The sequence below is a fragment of the Pseudorca crassidens genome, chromosome 8 (genome assembly GCF_039906515.1).
Source record: "Pseudorca crassidens isolate mPseCra1 chromosome 8, mPseCra1.hap1, whole genome shotgun sequence".
Taxonomy (NCBI): domain Eukaryota; kingdom Metazoa; phylum Chordata; class Mammalia; order Artiodactyla; family Delphinidae; genus Pseudorca; species Pseudorca crassidens.
In genome coordinates, this window is record NC_090303.1 from 49,979,283 (window position 1) to 49,999,452 (window position 20,170).

The 20,170-nt window shown below is 39.2% G+C and overlaps 1 long non-coding RNA gene across 1 annotated transcript in view; it reads left to right on the forward strand.

Moving 5' to 3' along the window:
* LOC137229054 (uncharacterized) overlaps window positions 1-20,170 on the forward strand; it is a 206,380-nt gene that overhangs the window by 170,707 nt on the left and 15,503 nt on the right. The window contains exon 4 of the long non-coding RNA XR_010945516.1: window positions 14,955-15,057. This is a non-coding gene — a long non-coding RNA (uncharacterized lncRNA). The remainder of the gene's footprint in view (window positions 1-14,954; window positions 15,058-20,170) is intronic.

Consider the following 20,170-nt stretch of genomic DNA (forward strand, 5'->3'; position numbering starts at 1 on the left):
AATGACTAATGAATGAGAGTTCCTTACTGAATCAAAGGCATAATAACCAGAAATGAGGATTAAAATAATGGTTTATCGTGTTCAAAACCAAAAATCAAGTTCAAACACAAAACATTCAAATCACAGAACAAATTCTTGTCATGAGAATTGTCATAAGATTTAAATGCAACTGGCCGCAGCATGAGGTTCATTGTGAAATGGTATGAAGTGAATGTTTAAATCTGCTTAAACTTCCTGGATTTCTGGAAATCAACACAAATCATGTTAAAATTGCCTTTCTACGTTAAAAAATGGCTTGTGAGAATCGTGAAAATATGAGCACCACAAAAATATATTTGGTCCCAATGAACAAAACTGAGCACATGCTTCTTACAAAGTATCCTTATAAAATTTAAAACTGTATAAATTATACATCAACAGAGGAGCCCACAAAGACCATGGTCATTAAAATTCTGCAAAGAACTAAATTAAATGAATATAATAATAATACATTAATGAATATTAAACACTGTAACATGTTATAAATATTTAATAAATTAATAGATTATTTATTAAATAATAAGTTAAATGCATGAAAATATGAAGGAAGAATTCTTTTCTTACAAAAATATTTTCAATTGAAAAGAGTATGGACATCTCAAATAAGTAGTTATATTTTATTGATGGAAACATGGGGAAACTTGCAAAAGATTTTCTTTTTATCATTTACTATCGACTGACAATGTTGCTAATGCTATATTTAAAAATATACACTAATTTTAAATTTCTCATAATGCTACCTGGAGACCTATAAATGTCATTACAGTTAATTTTTACACATGGCTTAATGTTGAAATCAGGTAGACCAAAAGCAAAAAAATACAGCTCACATTGCTAGAAGTATTCTCAAAATCTGGAGGTTAAAAGACATATATGTTGCAAATGTGTGCATATGTTTCATACACCCTCCCCCCATAAAAACCTTAACAGTCATATACATTTTAAGTTAAGTGGTCTCTGGAAGGTACAAGCCTAGCATGTATAATTTAAATATTTTGTCACCTTGGTCTAGAATTTATAACTATTTCTGTATCTGCTAAAAGTAAGAATGAGCTGTTCATGTGTTGAACATGTGTTCAAGTGGTAAGGCGTAAGGGAGACTTGTCTAGAAATCTATGAGTAGCATAGATTCAATGAACTCCGCTTGTAAAGACCCAGTTGGCTCGTAGCAATATTAGTCCAATTGCTCCAAATAGGGTTGTATAGTTCCAAGTTAAAAAAAAAAAAAATGATCATTCTTTCTTAAGCATTCTAAGCTCTTTTAAGACCACTTCCAAATTCAAACTAAATAAAATGTCTTAGTGCACTGCTGCTTTTCTGTGCAGATCTTGCTTCTGTTAGACATCACCAACCTTTTGACTTCTCTCTCCTAGGCTTTTAACCCCCAGGCCTTCAAGAAAAGACAAGGTGATAACATTAACTTACTTTTTTTAAAGAAACACAGGGTGTAAGTCTGTAAATCAAAACCAGCACTTGTGTCAAACTTCCTGCAATATGGGCTGTTCATTGCTGGAAATGGTGATACAGGGAGGTTGTAGACTTCTTCCTTATATGTCTTTAAAAATCAAGTAGTCCTAACTATCTGGAATTGGAAATGCAGATAGTTAATATTATTGTTGCCATCTACTCAAATACAATTTTGATTTTTTTTTGTTTTTTGTTTGTTTGTTTTCGGTACGCGGGCCTCTCACTGCCGTGGCCTCTCCCGTTGCGGAGCACAGACTCCAGACGCGCAGGCCCAGCGGCTATGGCTCACGGGTCCAGCCGCTCCGCGGCATGTGGGATCCTCCCGGACCGGGGCACGAACCCGTGTCCTCTGCATCGGCATGCGGACTCTCAACCACTGCGCCACCAGGGAAGCCCCTCAAGATATTTTTTAAACATCAGAATTTATTAAACTTTGACAGCAAAAGAACTACAAAGTAAAATCTTTATATGTAGAACTTGATAATCAGGGAATTATTCTAAGACATAAAACACATTCCTGATGTATCATCCTAGGTATAAAATGGGAAAACAAGAAGTTTTCCCCAACATTTACACTAGCTTTTAAAATTCTTTGACTTTACTATGACCAAAATTGTTTAGATTCTACACAATGGGATTGTTTTGTTCCACGATCAGATGATTGAAAAATGCATCCTTTTAATTCTGTCTTCCAAATGTTTAAATCCTAAAGACAGATTAGGTAAACCAATGCAGAATCATACTGAATAAGGGTTGCAGTTGCCCTTCGGTATTCTCAGTTCTTTCTTCCACCTCTGTTGAAAATTATCAGATTACCTTTACATTATTCATTCAATCTACCGTTATTGAGAATCTATTATAAGGAAGTTACAGAGATTGGTCATAAATAAAACCCATCCAGACCTACTAATGGAAGACCCAACCCTTGACTTTTCCTTCTCACGTGTCGTTGGGAGTGTCTCACATGAGTTCCCATAAATCCAAACACCATGGGGTCGGCTGCTGTGTTGGTGATCCTGTTTCCTTCCTCCCCTGCTTTGGCTCCTTAGTGCTGAGTACAACCACTTTTACTTTCATGGGAGTTTTCTACATGCTGCAGGCACAACAGTCTCCTGAAGGCACCCCTGGGGTTCCCTAGGCTTCGAAGAGTGGAAATTCTCTCATGCCAGTTTCTCCAGATTCTCCTCCGCCCCAAGGCAAAGCACTGGAGTGCTGCAGTTGTCAAAAGGCTGTGTCTAGTTCAAAGAGCAGGATGGCTCCTCCCTGTTCTGTGTTTCCCCCTGTCATTGGGGGGGGGGTCTCCATTTTACTCCCTCAGGCATTAGTCCTCATGCTGGCACAGGAAATGAGGTGGGACAGGGACACCATGCTGAATGCAGACTTGCTCTTACCTTCAGTAACTAAGGTTTTGTCAACCTTTTCGTGTCCAACTCCTTCTCTTGGAATGATTTTCCTTCCAAGAACCCTCTTCATTCCTTGTACGCGTAGACTTATATGGATCTATCCCACAGTTCACTCAGTATTTCTGAACCCTGTAGCGGTCACAATTTAGACGGGAGATACTGCAAAACAAATTATTATGCAATGTCTGCCTTAAGAGATTCTAGAATTTCTCTAATTGCTAACACACCTCAGGACGAATTGAAGCCATCAAATATTTGTAAATGTCAAGGAGAAGAGAACAAATTGCTGCTGTTTCCAAGTACCCCACTCTTTTCCCTCAGATTATCATAAGTTCCAGATGTTTATTAATGTATTTTTAAAAGAATAACTGATTCAGTACTGTTCCAAATTTTGAGAATCATCTTATCTCACAGAAACAAGATTTAAGCATTTGTGTGGATGAGGGAGATTTATTTAAAAGGTTACTGAGAATTTTATTTTAATACTTTAGAGTCTTTCTTGACAAAAGGTGATAGTAAAACATTAAAAGGGTTATCATCTTAAAAGTGGAAAGAGGATTTGTGACACAAAGTCAAGCAAAAAAAAAAAACCTTTGAGAATTGTATTTATGAAAAAAACTGTAATTTTCAACATAAAAAAATTAATCCCTATTCATCATTCAATATATCATCATTTAATATGAAGGACAGTAGAATACACTTATAAAACGCTGAATAAATTTGCATTTTAGAGTAATTTACTTTTCACTAACGTAATTTGGATGACTCAAGTGAAACATAACGCAGTTAACTGAACAGATTATCTCAGGTATAAATTTTACAGGCAAAATATATGTCAGATACAACTCACGTTTTTATTCCTAAGAGAAATTGTGAGCACTTTACAATGATAATCATGTTGCAAAAATCATAAAGTTCCAATATATTTGAATGACTTAATTTCGATAAGACTTTCTTTCTTTCCTTTATCATCATGAGTTCAACTTCTACATCCAGCACTTTCATTATCCAGAATACTATTCTATGTCATTCAGAATTGTTTCTTCATACACTGAGGGTTTATTGCAGAGAATTACACAAGATGTTAGGATTTGTTAGAATAAAAAAAATCAAAATTGGGGCTTCCCTGGTGGCGCAGTGGTTGAGAGTCCACCTGCCGATGCAGGGGACACGGGTTCGTGCCCCAGTCCGGGAGGATCCCACATGCCGTGGAGCGGCTGGGCCTGTGAGCCATGGCCGCTGGGCCTGCGCGTCCGGAGCCTGTGCTCTGCAACGGGAGTGGCCACAACAGTGAGAGGCCTGCGTACCGCAAAAAAAAAAAAAAAAAAAACCTGAAAAGATGAATACGGTGTCAGTAATGAAGAGAAATGATCCATCACTGAAAAATATCCACACTACATGTTTTTGCATCTGCCATACCAGCTTTTTCAGCCCTATAGGAATAATCCCTAATGAAATAAATTAATTGATGTGCATTTTTCTTTAAAACTTAGTGTTCGTAAGTGCAGGAAAGCTCATGTTAAAAAATATATATATTTGGTTGTATCACTTTCTTGCTTAAGACCCCTTGATGACTCCCTACCACCACCTGTTGCAGGTTGGTTTCCTAGGTAAGAAGACTTGGAAACTCTGTTACTGTGTAGGAGTTTTATTAGGGAATGGTTTTAGGATCAACACTGATGGAAAGGAAGAAAAAATTGCAGAATTAAGCAGGGGGAGAAGTGACACTGAGAATCTGTCTCCATGGGGCCTCATCTGAGGAGTTCTGAGGTTGGGATAACCCATCTGAGTTGTCCTGAGTTGGGGTCAAGGAACCAGGCTTTATTGCCCATGTCAGTCAGTCATTGAGTGTGGGCCACCATGAGAAGGAGGCATGACCTTTGATGAGATGGCCTCCTTCAGCTGAGGCAGTCCCTGGAGGGGGGCCAGTTAGGGAGGGCTGAGGGCTTTCTGCTGGAAGCAGTTGGTGAAGTTAAATCTTTTATTTTTGAAGGGGGATCTGGGTGGCACATTATGGCATCTACACACCACTTGACAGGATGAAATCATAACAATATAGCTCACAGTCCAAAGACAGATCCAACATACTTTTCCCAATTTATTCTCTACTATTAGCCTACCTGTACCCTGGATGCCAATCAACTCCCCTACTCTTGTTGTTTTTTTTTTAATATATTTATTTATTATTTTGGCTACATTGGGTCTTCATTGCTGCACACGGGCTTTCTCTAGTTGCAGCAAGCGGGGTCTGCTCTTCGTTGCAGAGCACGGGCTCTAGGTGCGCAGGCTTCAGTAGTTGTGGCTTGCGGGCTCTAGAGCGCAGGCTCAGTAGTTGTGGTGCACAGGCTTAGTTGCTCCACGGCATGTGGGATCTTCCTGGACCAGGGCTAGAACCCATGTCCCCTGCATTGGCAGGCGGATTCTCAACCACTGTGCCACCAGGGAAGGCCCCAACTCCCCTACTCTTGTATACCTCTATGCTGTTGGAAACAATAACTTGGGCACACTCTCCTCCCCCCTCTTTAAGACCTCATATACTCCCTTAGTCAGAGTTGATGCTTCTTCTGTGTTTATATACCATTAACATTTATCTCACATTATGATTATCAATTTATTTACTAACCCCTGAAGACAGCTGCTTTTCCTTTGTATTGTACAACAAATACTTAACATAGAGCCATATGCAAAGGTCCTATAAACAGTGAGTGGCCAAATGAATAATGAATGAGCAATAATTCACAAGACCAAAAGGAAGCAGATGTCATTTATTTCATGGAAACTGATTATCTTTTTTTTTTTCTTTTTTTTTTTTGCGGTACGCGGGCCTCTCACTGTTGTGGCCTCTCCCGTTGCGGAGCACAGGCTCCAGACGCGCAGGCTCAGCGGCCATGGCTCACGGGCCCAGCCGCTCCGCGGCATGTGGTATCTTCCCGGACCGGGGCATGAACCCGTGTCCCCTGCGTCGGCAGGCGGACTCTCAACCATTGCGCCACCAGGGAAGCCCGAAACTGATTATCTTATTAAGCAAGCCCAATTCATTAAGGGCAGAAATCAAATCTAATAGACCAACATTTACCCTAGTCCTGGTGTATGTCTGAAACTGCTTGGAATTTTAGAAAATACAAATAAATGAGAGATGTATTCCTTGTCTTCAAGGTTCCTATGATCTATGTGAAGAGAAAGGAGACAAAAAATATAAAAATTAAATGGCACAACAGAAAATAGAATTTACTACAAAGATACGTGAGAAATCATGGACAGCCCACCTACTATAATTGAGATGTGTTATGGAAAGTTATTTATGATTTTTTTTTGACCAGAATTCAGGTCCCATCTTCCCACAGAACAGTATTTGACATAAGTCAATTTCCCTAGATAGCTTGTATAATCCTCTTTATCAAATTTAAAACAGGCCTTAGGACTAACAGTGATATATAATGTAGTAGCACTTACTATAGCATTTTTATTTGTATGCCAAATTTAATGAATGGATTAATATGTTCACATACTCAACAAATATTATGATGAGCATCCACTGCATGCCAGGCACTGGGGTATAGCTATGAACCACTCAGATAAGCTTCTCCTTACAGAGTGAATGGTCTTTGGGGCAAAGCAGACATTGAGTGATTATAATAAAGGGCACTAAGTGTTATGAAGAGGGACCGTGGGTTATGGTAGTGTTCAACAAGGGAGCTGCTTGGGCTGGGGCTTCTTATTTAAGGCAGGGTTAGGCTGAGGTTTTAAGGGTGAATTAGATATAAACTGGAGGGTGGAGAGAAAAGGAGGAAGGATGGGTTCCAAGTAGAGGGAAGATCATGTGTAAAGGTCAAGGCATGGGAGGAAATATGCACATAGAGGCCATGTGAGTAGCAGAAAGAACTGTCTTGCAGCTAGAGCACTATGAATAAAGTGAGACAAAGCTACATGTTGGAGAGAGACGTAAAGGTCACATCATGGCAAGCTTTGGAATGAGATTGGTCTTTGTCTTAAATGTCGTGGAGAGTTAAAGGTGGGCAGGACAGCGTCAGATTTGCATTTGTGGAAGATTATTCTAGAAGCAGTCTACGGGAGGAGTGGTAAGGGTCAAGGATGACAGCAGGGAGACCAGGTGGCTAATACTGCTATTGAAAGTGCACAGTAGGTTGGCCTAAGGTATTGGCAACGAAGGTGACTAGAAGTGCATGGTAGCAAGTCCGCAGAATGAATGATGATTGGAGATTGATGAACTGTGGGGAGCGAGGAGAAAAGAGGAGCTGGGATGCCCGGGACCCTTGAAGTTCCAGGAAGGGATGCCCGCAGTGTACCTGCCTCCTCATCTGATCCAGGCAGTGTGGGAGGGCTTGACTGTGCTCCTGTTCAGGCACAGGCCACAGAGCAGGAAAGGAGTCCCTGGGCAGGTGGCCACAGCAGAGGCAAGGCTGGAAAGTGAGCCACCCTAAGCAAAGCAGGATGAAGGAACAGAGTGACTCTAGGGGTCTGTTGCCAGTGAGGAGGAGAATCCCTGGCCAGGCCAGCACAGAAGAAAGACAAAAGCAGCCCTCGATATCTGGAACTGAGTTTTACAGGTAGACCTCAATGCTATTACAAGCTGGTCTGACATTCAGAGCCAGGTCATTTTATTCTCCCGTTGGACACAAACAAAATCTCTAACCCCAGATGAGATCACCCTGAGACAAGGATAAAATGAAACAGAGCAAGACCACGTCATAATTCTGTCTAAACACAGACAAAAAAACATGGTTATTGTGCCAAAATAACCAAATACAACACCCAAACCTAGAAATACCCTCTTTTTCTAACAACATCCCATCCGGCGCAAACTCTGCTTCCTTAGACCCTCTCCCAATCACCCAATCCAAGCCTAAGTCTTGTAACAGGTTCCTTCTGACTTTACTGAGATGCCCCACGGTTCCCCATGTCATGTGGTCCCCCGTGCTGTGGTGAGTAATAAACCCAACTTGTTCAGCTACAAAGGGGTTCCTGGTGGTCTCTGGCTGAGGGCACTGACAGTAGGCTAGGAATTCATAAATTGGCAATTGCCTATATGTGATGCCTTGGCGTTTTAGTGCTGTGGAATGGCACGCCATGGGCACATAATGAACATTTGCTCGACAAACAAGCAAGCGTTTACAGGAATGAAGAAAAGACCACTGCAATAACCCACCTGCTTGCAATCCATTCCAGCCAGTCTCTTGGATTCGAATGTTGATCTAAACCTACACGGAAAAAGAAAACAGAGAAAAAATTAAAACAAAGACAAAAACACAACCCCCAGAAGATTTATGAGTAATGCTACTTCAGTCACAACAGTCTTTAAATTTTTTTTTTTTTTTTTACTTTGATTTTGCTCAGGGAACTTTTAGCTTTACTCATCTTTAATTACCTCAATTTCATGCTGAACTCAGGCACAGAAGAGATCTGTTTGTAATTTCAGATGAGAGAAAATGAAATTCCCCTCAGCAAAGTCAAATTTTAAAATTCAACAGGAAGAACAGTGTGCCAGTTCACAAAAAATATCAACTTTACATTTCAAGGTAATTCAGTGGCAATGCAGTACTAAAGAGCTCATGTTTTGTTCTGAAAACAAAACAACATTCAACAGAGAGGGAGAATGTTAAGACAGAATCTATTTGTCTCTCCCTCTCTCTTTTTTATTGTGGTGAGAACATTTAACATGAGATCTACCCTCTCAACAGAATTGTATGGACACCCTACCGTGTTAGTAAGCGCTATTAAGCACAATGCAAATCTCAAGGACTTAATCAGTTATCTTGCATAATGAGTTTTATGCCTGAACAGCAGGTCCCGCATCCCGCCCACCCTCCTAGCCTCTGGCAACCACCATTCTACTCTCTGCTTCTGTGTGTCTGACTAGGTTAGATGCCTTAGATCAGTGGGATCATGCAGTATCTGTCCTTCTGTGACTGGCTTATTTCAGTTAGCACAGTGTCCTCCAGGTTCATCCCTGTTGTCGCAAACGGCAGGATTTCCTTCTCGAAGGCTAAATAACATCCCGTTTAATGAACCACATTTTCTTTATCCACTCCTCTGGCAATGGACACGGAGGTTGTTTCCACTTCTTCGCTATTGTGAATAATGCTGCAATGAACATGGGAATGCTAATATTTCTTTGAGATCCTCATTTCAATTCTTCTGGATATATACCCAGCAGTGGGATTGCTGGGTCATATAGCATTTCTATTTTTAGTTTTTTGCGTTTTTGTTTTTCTTCGCGGTACGCGGGCCCCCCACTGCCGCGGCCTCTCCCGTCGCAGAGCACAGGCCCCGGACGCGCAGGCCCAGCGGCCACGGCCCACGGGACCAGCCGCTCCACGGCATGTGGGATCTTCCTGGACCGGGGCACAAACCCGTGTCCCCTGCTTGTGCCCCCTGCATCAGCAGGCGGACTCCCAACCACTGCGCCACCAGGGAAGCCCTATTTTTAGCTTTTTGAGGAACCTCTATACTGTTTCCCATAGAGGCTGCACCAGTTTACATTCCCACCAGCAGTGAATATGGGTTCCACCTCTTCCCCATCCTTGCCAACACCTGTCATCTTTTTCTTTTATAATAGCCATCCTAACAGGCATGAGGTGATATCTCATTGTGGTTTTATTGTGAGTTTCCCCATGGTTAGTGATGTTGGGCATCTTCTCATACACCTTTTGGGCATTTGTATGTCTTCTTCGGAGAAATGTCTATTCAAGTCCTTTGCTCGTTTTAAAATCAGGTTTTTTTTTTTTTTTTTTTTTTGCTATTGAGTTTAAGGAGTTTCTTATATACTTTGAATATTAACCCCTTATCAGCTATATGACTTGCAAACATTTTCTCCAATTCTGTAGGTTGCTGTTTCATTCTAATTGTTCCCTAGGCTGTGAAGAAGCTTTTTATTGTCTCTAGAAGGTGGAATATTCAGCAGATGTTAACATTTTTCTTTAGTCTCTTGTATTTTTCAGATGTTCAAAAAAGAACAATAATTATTTTATAATTAAAAAGAAAACAATAGTAATTCAAACTAACTAACAGAAGCCAATTCATAAAGCTAAGTGGAATGGGAAATATGGTAATTGTCTGAGCCTTGATAAAGGTTATTTGAGGAAAAAGGGGAGATTTGGACTTACATATATGGTTATTTATATTAATCATGTTCACCAAGTTCTTCCCCTCTTCTACAATTTATTTGATGCTAAGTCAATGACTCAAAGACCAAGAAACCACCTTCTGAAGCTTTTGAGAAATTTCAGTCTGCCAACTTAATTTTCTAAGTTTGGGAAAGGAAATAATGAGAAAATGAAAATGTGCAAAAAGTTACCAACTCTTATGCATTATGGATGATAACATTTAGCAGTTTCTAGGAGAGGCAGATACAGAGATCATATTTTGCATTTTTAATACACTTCTTATATTTGCTGAAAAAAGCTAGTGTAAACAGATGCATCTCCCTAATGAGGATGCTACAGCTGATAGTCCTCTTTACTGTGAAAACTCCCAAAGTTTATGAAGAACACACACCAAAAAAAAAAAAAAAAAAAAAGAAAAGAAAAAAAGCTGAAAGCAGAGACATGTTTTTTTTGAGAAGCATAGCTAAGTTTTTCTTTAATTACTGAAATATGAGTCAGATTAGGATCATGATATTCATGAATAACACAATGAATAAAAGAATGACTCGCCCACGTGGAACAGAAGATGTCAGTGCAGGGCTGTCGGCTTTGTTATTCCAAACTTAAGAGAATGATGGGCACAGTGTTATTCATTTTGGAAGATTCTACACCAAAACACTGACATCCTAATTAGGACATGTCTGTCTTCTATTCTTGTGCTTTTCTATACACTTTGTCAGTGACTTTCAACCATGTTTTTTAGCTGTATAAGAACTCGACCTCAAATTCTCAAAACTCCTTTTTATCGTCTTTAAATATTTATGTGGCATTCAACACTTCTTTGAAAGCGATGAGTCTACCTCAAATCAAATACAGACTTGCAAGCTAAAAAGTCTGGAAACCACTGTCCAGGGGGATCAATTCAGAAGGAAATATGTCTTATATAAATTGGAAAAGCAACAGGACTAACTCGTTGCAAGCCAAAGTGATGTTGGTGTCAGACCACGGAACATCTTAAGGATAAAGGGGATTATAGCGGCACAGCCACAGTGAATCAACCACCTTCAAATGAAAGCTTTTAAGTTGTGTATAATTAATAATTTTTGAAGGGGTGGCATGAGGTTTGGGAATTTTTTTGCGGCTTCTCCCCTTTCAATGTTTTCTGCAACCCTCTGGCATTAATGATGATTAACTCTACTTGCCGGGGCTATCACAACCCACCCTATCAGAATTCTAAAACGATGCATATCAAAATAGACAGATAAAATAATTACAAGAGTTAGTAAGCAATCCAATGTCAGGATTGAAATACAGTTGAAGATGTTGGAAAATTTCTAACCTGATACAAACCATCAAACTCTGGAACTTCGCTTCTTTCACTCTACCAGGAAAGGTGATATCCCTGTTGTGGATTATTCCTGAAGGGCCCAAGTAAAGCCTGGGTGTGTGACACCAGTGATCCTCCCTCTCCAGTAGCTATGTACTTTTCTGAAATACTTGGAAGCTGAGCAGCCTTGTGGTAGAGAAAAGTGGTGATGGTGGTGAGGAGGGGGAAGGCTGTCTGTAGAAGAGTCCACCGCAAGAGAAGGAGAAGGCTGGTACAAGAAGCCAGACCCAGAAGCAGTATCTGAGGTTCTAAAGTGAGGGTGGTTCCAGGTTCTGTGAGGTTACTGATGTCTGAATAGGTCACATCTTGGCACGCTGGCTGCGTGTGTGCTCTGGAGGAGAAGCTGAGGATGTGTAAAATCAAAGGTGCCACACCTCCACACAGAGTCTAGGGCCCAGGAAAACTGCGTGCCTTATCTGCTTCTACTGGGCAGGGGACTACAAATCTCCTTCTCAGCTAGCTAATGAGGCAGGGCTGAACTGGAGTGGAAGGAGGCATCTTTACAATTCCAAGATCTATCTCTATGTGGGGAGGAGACAGTCTTTGACACAGGATTGCACGTAGATGACAGATTTAGAATCATTACATCCATGCTATGAAGTCACCATGAAATGAGAATTTCAGTTTACCAACTGATTTACTTATGCATTGTAACATAGAACAATACATAGTTTCTAATAGGTACCTCGTTTTCCCCCAAAGGCTATATATAACATGTAGGTACAGTTTACAGAAAAGTGATAAAACACCCACCTAAGAAATAGAATATACCAAATGTTGTGATTTTTGCTTTACTTCTATTATACAGTAGAAGCATGGTATCAAATGGGGTATGTTCTTCTCTCACTCATAGAGCACACTCCTTAGAGAGTTACTGCTACATCAAAGGGTTGTTAAGCATGACCAAGGGATGAGAATTGTCTCCAAAGAAGTTGTGCTGATCTCCACTCTCACCGGTATTCGAAGGGTGTTCTTGTTGCCTCACGTACTCTAATAAGATATTTTCTTGTTTCCCTCGTTTGTGGGAGGTGAGACGGTATTTTACGGTGATTTTATTTTCCTTCTCCTTGACTGCTAATACAATTAAGCATCTTTTAATTTGCTCACAAACCATTCATGTTAACTCTTCCATGAACCACCTTTTGTTCTTTCTCTTGGTTTGACTTTTTATGGTTGATTTATAGAAGTCTTTGCTATGTTCTGATTTCTCGTCTTTGACAGTTGTGTGTTTTGCAAATAACTTCTCCCAGCTGGAGGCTTGTGTTTTTATTCTCTTTATGATGTCTTTGATGATAATCAGTTCCAGATATAAATGTTGACATATTTTTCACTCTTTTCCTGTATGTTCTGTGCTTTTGTAAATGGTCTTAAATGAAATAATTTTGTGAATCGAGGGCAGAAGAATATTCTCCTATATTGTCTTGCAAGCATTTTGGAGTTTTGCTTTCCACAGGTATGTCCATCTGGCATTGAATTTTATGTATGGTGTGAGTCGTAATTCACGGTGTGGTCTTGATTTGCTTTTTTCCAGTTGTGAAATCAATATACTAAACAGTCCATCTTCCCCCCACTGATCTGCCAAGGCAAATAACAAGTTTCTACGTACATGTTGGTCTCTTTCTGGGCTCCCTTTCCTATTTCATTGCTTTGTTTACTTACTCATGTGTCAGTATGACACTGTCTAAATTATGTCTTTTAAGTATTGCTGCCTCAAAGCACAAGAGCCATCTTTCTTGAGAGGTAGTTTTCCCCCCATATTTTCAACTCCACAGTGAGATATTATTATTATTACTATTATTATTAACAGTCAGTGTTGTTTAGTTTTTCCCTCAGCCTTACCAGTTTTTTTGTTTTGTTTTGTTTCTGTTTTTTCTGTTTTTGTCCTTACCAGTTTTTTTTTCCTCACTGTTGTCTCCTGAATTTCAGACTTTGCGTCAAGGATCATTTTCCTTCTTCCTGAAGTATAATTTTAGAAGTTCTTTTAGTGAAGGTTTGCTACTGGTAAACTCAATTCTTGTTGTTGTTACTAATGCTTCAAAGCATCTTTAATTTTTCCCTCATTCCAAATAAAAACAATCATTTTTCTGGGTATTCTAGAGTGACAGCTATTTTCTATCAAGACTTTAAAGATTTTTTAAAAAATTTTCCCAGTTTCTATTGTTCTTGATGAGTGTAAGGTTTTTTAACATCTTTATTGGAGTATAATTGCCTTACAATGATGTGTTAGTTTCTGCTTTATAACAAAGTGAATCAGTTATACATATGTTCCCATATCTCTTGCATCTTCCTCCCTCCCACCCTCCCTATCCCACCCCTCTAGGTGGTCACAAAGCACCGAGCTGATCTCCCTGTGCTATGCGGCTGCTTCCCACTAGTAGTGGTAGTGTATCTATGTCCATGCCACTCTCTCACTTTGTCACAGCTTATCCTTCCCCCTCCCCATATCCTCAAGTCCGTTCTCTAGTAGGTCTGTGTCTTTACTGCCATCTTACCCCTAGGTTCTTCATGACATTTTTGTCATTCTTGTAGGTAATTTGGGACTATTTAAAATTCATATTTACCTTGGGCTTTTTGGTTATATAATTACTATGAATTACAGCTTCAAATTTGTATGGGGAATGTCTAGATTTATATGGTTAGGCATTGCCCATGGAGAGATTTCTTCTGTCTAGCTGTCTGTCTAGCTACCTAGCTTAATTGCCATTAAAAGTACCACTTTTTGATTGTTTTGGTCTCTGATCTAGCTCACAGGTTTGACTTTTGTTCTCTGCATGCACAGACCTTCAAAATCCACCTTCTCAACCACAAGGAATTTTCAGATATGCCCATAATAAACACCTATTTATCCAGCACTTATTTATCTTTCCAGATCATGATTCCTTACAGCTCTGGTCTCTGGTGATTTCCTGAACATTCTGAAAAGCTCAGCCATGCTTTTAAAAAGATGATGTTTACATTTTATCATGCATTTCAGGTACTCTGTACAGGGAATGTTTCTTCAGATAGAAATTCAAATGTGGTATAGGAAGCAGAAAACTTGGATATTTTCAAAATCTTCTTTAATATCCTTAAATACTGCTTTAAACTCTTAATAGCCTTCAAATTTTTCTCCATTAAGGAACTGGTAAACTTCCTTGTTAGTTCCAGGACCAGAGGCATCTTGCTTCTGCCAGTCATCTTAATTCAATCTCCCAACTGCTAGTCTTCCTAATCTTTACAATCATTTACATTTTTTTGCTCTTTGTTCATTTGCCTCTGAATCCTTCTACTTTCTTTCCCTTAGATTTTCTTGCCCTGTGTCTTCTGGTGACTTTGAGTGTGATTGTTGGAATCATCAAATGAAGATCAAGCTGTTGCCCTAAACAGTCCTGGCTTAGCAGAGGAGAAAGTATCAAAACATGTAGACATAGCACGTACCTTTCTGAAGTCTCCCTGGGAGAAGATGAAGTGCGAGTGCCTGGAGTATGGTAGCAAGTGGGCCTGTCTTGCCTTTGTTTCTGTATCTCTCTGAAATGGCACCACTTTTAGAGAACGCTCTTTTCTCTTTTTCCTCAGGCATCTAATTCTGCCACTTCTTGGGACTGACTAATGACAAGAAAGAAAGAACACAGGAGACAGAAAGAACACTAAACTTCCAAGAGGAGTAGAGATATACCAGGTAAGCAGTAGCCGAGGATATATCCGAATACACACGCGGTAGAGCCATATAATGGGCTGGACAAGCATTGCATAAGCTCTACAAAGCAGAGATCTTTGAAGGTTTTATTTCTAGTTCCTGGCACATAGTAGGTACTCAGTAAGTATTTGTTGAAGGAAATTTAACAAATAAGTGATAAGAGTATTCAATTTGAACTTAGATTATTTTTTTCATACTTGCTTTAATAATAATATAACAATATAACATCGTAGTACAAATTAATCAGTTTAGGTAGATTCATTTTTAAAGTTTATTTTGTACAAAGACCATCAGGAAGTTAATAATGTATCATATCTTGTTTTTCTGCATTACCCATGCCTGAAGTGAGTGTAGTAATTGGGGCTATGCTACCCAAAACAGACATTAATATTTATGTGGTAGCAGCTAACAGAAGAGCAGACATAGTGCCCTGGGGAAATAATTCACTTCCTTGGGCTCAGCCTTGCATCCCAGATTCTTATCAGTGAAGAAATGCCCCAGAATAACTCATTTGTTGATTGCCACTCAAAACCTCTCATACTTTTCCTCCTTCTCTCATTTCTAGTTTTTCTATTATTTTTGCCATCATTCTAACCTTTAAGTAAGGCAGGTGCTAATGAATGTATGATTTTTTTAATCAGCTGAAGATGTTGTCACAATCTAAGTGTACATGTAATTTCCCATAATAGATGTTTTTAGAAAACGGGCGGTAATGGTAGGTTGTTAAGTTTATGTTGAATGAATAATAATGCATGTTTTACGTGCATTAGGGGAGGTTGCTTTGTTAAAAGAAATCCCATAGTGAGTTTTGATAAATTTTAAAATCCACCTACAGAAGTATTTAGAACAGGGAGAATAATCACCTTCTGCTTTTAAAAATCTGGATTTTCATGCTTTGGAATTACCTAAAGCAGGGATATGTCTGTAAAATAAACTAAGGGGTTTTGGGTTTTTTTTTTTTTTTTTTTTTTTAAGAATAGCATTCCTACGTGTTTAACCTTGTTAAACAATATTTTCAAGAGAAACCCTATTAATCCTGGATCCCTACCTTGGTTCAGGTGGTTCTAAGACAGGATCCCCCATTCAGATGCCTCTTGGGGTCAGGTAGATTAGAATAAATGAGTGAAGTAGGCTAGTAGTAATGCAATTAGGAGTATTTCAGACTGTGGCAAAGTGAAAAGTGTATGCTTCAGCTCAAGAGTTCCCATCAACTCTTGCCTTGTAAAAAAGCTGGTGGCTACTTCCAGATCTTGTTTTTTCAACAAAAGCAAAAACCAGAATTTAATGTGAATTTTCCCATTTGTAGAGCATTAGCAAACAAAATCAAAAAATGGACAAAGATATGATCAGGCCATTCACAGAAGAGGAAACCCCAAAGGACAGTAAACTTTTGAGAATGTGAATTTATTTTCATGGGTACTCAGAAAAAAGAACATTAAAACAGCAATGGATGTTATTTGGTCCCATCAGATCTAAGGATCGCTGAGGAGTCCAGCAAAGGGAACTGTCCTTCACTGCTGATAGCAGTGGAAACTGGCACAGCCGCTTTGAAGAGAATATAATGACATTCAATAAGATAAAGATGCACATACCGTATAACCAGCAACTTCACTTCTGAACTTTTATGCTAGAGAAAGCCACACACATCGGTACATTAAAGATAGCATGTGAATGTCTGCAGCATCATTGTTGGAAACAGCAAAAATTGGAAACATAAATGTCCTGCATAAAGTGTTTGGGGAAATATAGTGTAGCATATTCTTAAAATAAAATGTGGTATCACATTTTAAAAAATGACCCCAAACTACATGTAACAACATGTTAAAAATATACTACTAAGCAAACACAAGCCAAGAGGTGTGAAGGCAATGTACAGGTTGCACAGAAAAAGCTGAAAAACCTGGAAAATAATATTATATGCATATATACATATATATGTGAACACATGTATATAGTACAAAATTACTTCCTTATACTTAAATACGAAAATATCGCACGAGGATAATAAATATCAACGTTAAAAGAGTGGCGGTGACCTCTGCGGGGAGAGAGAATGGAATGGAAGGAGAAGGGTACAGGGAGGTGTTTCGTAGCTGTAATGCTGTAGTGCGTAGAAAAAGGAAAGATTCAGTAACACACAAAGGGTTCATTGAAAATACTTGTGCAGTGAGCCACCCTGATCAAATACAGGAGAGCATGTCTCACACCCTCCTACTACACTGGCTACACATTTTTACTCTCTTCTGCTGATTCTTCTTCAACTCTTGGGCCTGTCAGCATTTGCATTCTCCAGAGCTTTGTCCTGGGAGATCACCTCTTCTCTGGGCACTAGTTCCCTACGTGCTTCAATGTCGTTTCTTGGGTTTAAAAGCCATCTATACGCTGATGACTTTCAGATTTATATTTCCAGCCAGAACTTCTCCCCCTAAACTCCAGACTCAGTTATTCAACTGTCTACTTAATGTCTCCACTTGTATGTCTGTTAAACATGTCAAATATAACACAGCTCCTAACTCCCACCTGCAAGCCTTCTCTTTGCAGCCTTCCCCATCTCAGTAGACAGCAACTCCACCCTTCTGCTTGCTCAGGCTTCAAACCGTGGACTCAACTTGGAATTCTCTTTTGCTCACACTTCATACCCAGTCAACAAGTTACATAATCCAACCTTCAAAATATATTCAGCATCTGACCACTTCTCACAACTTCCAGTGCTACCACCTGGTCCAAACCAGTATCATTTTGCCAGGACTACTGCAATAGTCAGCACATCTGCGTGTTTCTACTCTTGCACCTCTTCAATCTATTCTCAGCACAACTTTTTAAAAATGTAAAATCTATTAAAATGTGCGTTAGGTATGTTACAACTTGACCTAAACTCTCCAATGGCTTCTCATCTTATGCAGAGTAAAAGCCAAAGCCTTCCCACGGTCCACAAGGGCCCTCAGGGCACAGCTCTCTTCATATCTTTGTATTCATATCCTGCCTCTTCCCTTCCCTCTGCTAGAGCCACTGACCTCATCACCATTCCTCTCCAAACACAAGGCTGATACCAGTACCTAGAGGCCTCTACATCCCCTAAACCCTTTATTCTAGTTTATTTGTCTCCACAGTTCGTATGTACTGTCTTCTTCTCTGTCTTCTTTCTACTATGTGTCTCCCCTCCTATAATTTAAGTCCCATGAAGGTAGGAAACTTTGTCTTGTTTATTGCTATCTCCTCAGCACCTAAAATAGTGTCTAGCACATAGGAAGCACGTAATAAATACTTATTGAATAATTTAGTAAATGGTGAGTAAAAAACCTTATAGGTAGAGTGAATAATTGACATAAAATCAAAAAATTTTAAATAATCTAGATAGATTGGAATTATACAGATCAAATTTTTTATGGATGTTGTAAAGACCTAATTTAGATGAAAAAGATCAATTGCATAGGACAAAGAGGTATTTGTTCCCATGTAAAACAAGCTAGCATATTTAATTGATCAAATATTCAACATCTGTTAACTTGGATGACATAAAAAATTAATGTTGACAGACTGCATTTAGAGTAGGGTATAAGAGAAAGCTAATTAATGACACCTACACACAGGCCATATTTCTGTTCTTTGGGGAGAATAATAAAATCATACCTGAATATCTTCTAATCTTACTATGGGTCTAAATTATACTGAAATGAGATACCAATTTAATTGTCTTCCTGAAAATTAATTGTCCTTAGCTTCCTAAGAGCATCCAATCATTTTTTGGTAACTATACTCCTGTCTTTCCTTTTGAAGCATTACCAGTATACGTTAATCTTATTGATATTTTTTAATTGCAGATATAATGAATATAGAGAAAAGTATATAAATATAGAGCTTAACAAGTTATTGAAGACAAGTCTGGTGAATCCCCCGAATATACTTTTCATTTCCTGTGTCTACTCCTAGTCTTCCAGGCCTTTATTCAAGTCTTTTCTCCTTTACGTTAGTGTGTGTTATCTTTCTTCATCAGGGTTTCCTCAAAGTTGATCCCATGTAGGGAATGAGATACATGCTCTTTTTAGGAGGGTTCGATACTTCTCCTTCTTTTCCTCAAAGCCTCTCTCCAGGGCCTTGAACATTGAAAGAGCTCAATAAATGTGTGTCAAATACAGGGACAAAGGAAAGTGGAGTTGTATTAATAGATGGTAAGGACACAGGGATACGTAAACCCCTGCACATCTCTCAAATAATGAAGTGGAATCATTGTAAGTGTTGAAATAGATAAGGACAGACTGTATGGTGATCAACCCTCCCTTCCTTATTTTTTAATGCTTAATTTAAGAACAGAACATTTGATATTGAAATGTTAGACTTTATGAAGATGTAGTCATTAAAATGAACAAGTTAATGAGGCAGAGAAAGAATGAGACAAGAACAAGGTTTTCACAGAATCTTTGCATCAATAGCCAAGCCACGACGGGAAATGCTCCTATTCCTCAGGAGACAAGGAACGCAATCAAGCGCCAGACCTTACTAAATTGCTGCAGTCTAATGGGATAATTAAGAGAAAAACATGGCTACTTCCTTTTTATTCTTCCTTTTCTGAATTGCCCATTTTGATTGCAAGTTCACTTGTCTCTGTAGAAAAGGGAAACAAGCAGCCAGTCCTCAGCCACAGCACGGGAACAACACCCTCAGCATCTCTGTAGAGTACAACAGCTTTCTAATGCCTACATTGCACACTGCTTTAGATGCAGAGAGGGGCAAATAACTCAAAAGCACTCATTACTTTGCCACCTAAACTAATAATGGAATTTGGTGGATTCTATCCCAAAGGAGAAATAATGCAAAAAACTGCATTGTATGTCCAGTCTACGTTTGTAGAATGTTCTCTTCTGAAGACTTCATGCCCAAAAAAGCACGTCTGTGCACCTTTTGTGAATGGAAACTGTTGACAATCATAAAAAAGTAGTTCCTTGGCTGAAGATCTCAAAGTATTAGAAGATAGGAGAAAATACAGAAAAATATAGAAAACATAGCCGTGTCCTGAATTCTCCTAAGCAGAAGGACCCCATCACCAAATAAATAGATTTACAAATAACTTTAATGCCTGGCCTTCTGAGTGAAGTTT